The sequence below is a fragment of the Palaemon carinicauda genome, chromosome 1 (genome assembly GCF_036898095.1).
Source record: "Palaemon carinicauda isolate YSFRI2023 chromosome 1, ASM3689809v2, whole genome shotgun sequence".
NCBI lineage: Eukaryota > Metazoa > Arthropoda > Malacostraca > Decapoda > Palaemonidae > Palaemon > Palaemon carinicauda.
The window spans coordinates 307,736,954-307,739,453 of NC_090725.1; the positions used below are offsets into that span (position 1 = coordinate 307,736,954).

Consider the following 2,500-nt stretch of genomic DNA (forward strand, 5'->3'; position numbering starts at 1 on the left):
GTTGGTACAATGTACTTAAATTGGTAATATACAATCATACAGTCCAATGCCTATTCAAACACAATGGCAGAAGGCCAAACATAGAAAAAATTCATAATGGATATAGTCATACATGCATACACATATACAACCAAACACACATATGTGTGTGTATGTATATGTGTACGTATACTTTACATGTGTGTGGTTGTGTGTGCGTTTGTGTGTTTGATGACGATGTCCAATGAAAATGCATCCATCATTATACATTACTTTCTAGACTAAGAATCAGTGTCTCTATCTATACATTCTTTTCATTTCTATTGAAATGAAGCAAAAGAATATTCCTAAAGAACATCAAGACTTCTTATACAAACCCAAAATAGATATTAAAAACTGAAAAATCATGAAAGAATCTTCCATTAAGTTTTAGGATAAGGGAACTTTGGCATTGCAAAAGAAAATTTTTTCTAATTTATTCATGATGATGATAATAATAATAATAATAATAATAATAATAATAATAATAATAATAATAATAATTTTGATAATGTCAAAAATAGTAATAACTTTGATAATAAGAACAATTTAATGATAATTCTAATAATAATAACTTTTCATAATTTGGATAATGATAATGATACCAATAGTTTAGTAATAATAATTATGTCAATAATAATGAAACTTTTAATACATTTAATAATAATGATTTTAATAACTTTATAATAATAGTAATTTTAATAAGATTAATCGTTTTAGTGACAACAGTAGGTTTGATAATAATAATAATAATAATACCACCACTACTACTACTACTACTACTACTACTACTACTACTACTACTACTACTACTACTAATAATAATAATAATAATCTATCATACAAAAATAAGCATATTACCTGAAAGGAAAAGAAGCACTAGAATCTTCTTGATGTCCATTCCCTGGAGGTTTCTGTCATCAATAAAAAAAAAAAAAAAAATAAGAAATTTATCTAAATACTCGTTTATCATGACATGTTCTCTACTCAAGATAAGATTATATTTTCAGTTTTAATTATTTTAGTTATCTTAATTATTTTAATTTATCTTATACTTATAAAGCAGATTTTTGGCAAATAAGAAATTTATCTACATACTCGTTTATCATAAAATGTTTTCACAGTTTAAAATTTACAGTAAAACCGATAAATGTTGCCAGCATTTACCTTTTTAAAAAACGGATATATTGTAGTAAATGAGTGATATTATAATAAAGGTGGGTAAAAATTACGGTCACCTGTATTTTACTGAAATACAGCTGGGAACAGTACATTTTTACATAGAATATTAGATCAAAATTATGGTTTTTAACAGAGTTCTTTACAACTTAAGGTTTCAATCGATTTAACAATTGAACCCTGCTATAGCTAGCAGGCTGGCCAGGGCACCAGCCACTCGTTGAGCAACTACCGCTAGAGAGTTATTGGGTCTTTTCAATGGCCAGACAGTACTACATTCAATCCTTCTCTCTGGTTACGACTCACTTTCCTTTGCCTACATATACACCAAATAGTCTGGCCTATTCTTTCGACATTCTGCTCTGACGTCAGACACCTGACAACAATGAATTTGCCCATTTTCGTTTCTTCGCCCAAGGGGTTAACTACTACATTGTAATTCTTCTGTGACTACTCTTGGTAAGGGTAGAAGAGACTCTTTAGCTATGGTAAGCAGCTCTTCTAAGAGAAGGACACTCCAAAGTTAACCCATTCTTTTTTAGTCTTGAGTAGTGCTATAGCCCCTGTACCAGAATCTTCCACTGTCTTGTGGTAAAATTCTCTGATTTAAGGGCAAACTCAGTTTCTATAGTTTATATGTGGAAGATTTATTTTAATGATGTTGCTGTTCTTAAAATATCATATTCTATTTGTCCAATACTTCTCGTGTAGTTTATTTATTTCCTCATTTCCTTTCCTCACTGGCCTATTGTCCCATTTGGAGCCCTTGGGCTTATAGCATCTGGCTTTCCCAACTAGGGTTCTACGTGAGCTAATAATAATAATAATAATAATAATAATAATAATAATAATAATAATAATATGGATATCTCTATACTTCAATTCAGTTATCTCTAAAGCTCTGAATAGTCAACATATAAGACCTTTTCACAATTCTGATAGATTTTCAGAACTTCATATTAAAATTAACATCACTGTGCAATTTTGTCCTAAACATCTATGAAACAGATAATATATGTTTGGCCTCAAATGAATCCAGTCTCATTAGAGAGGTCAGATTGGGCAACTGACCCCTTAATGTAAGGATAAAAGTTGGAAAGAAGAAGAAGAAGAAAAAGAAGAAGAAGAAGAAGAAGAAAAAGAAGAATAACGGACCCAGTTTTAAGAAGACTGGCCATCTGTATTGAACTAAATTGTAACTAATTATAATTAGTACCATGGATAATAAATAACCATCACCTTCAAACATAAACCGATCAAAATTTATTTACTCTCGTTTAGCTACATTACTCAATTGATTTAT

General features: G+C 29.6%; 1 protein-coding gene across 1 annotated transcript in view; it reads right to left on the reverse strand.

Annotated features, from left to right (window-relative positions):
• The window catches only part of LOC137640060 (probable glutamate receptor), a 28,938-nt gene that overhangs the window by 26,179 nt on the left and 259 nt on the right, over positions 1-2,500 (reverse strand). The gene's annotated exons all lie outside the window — the stretch shown is intronic.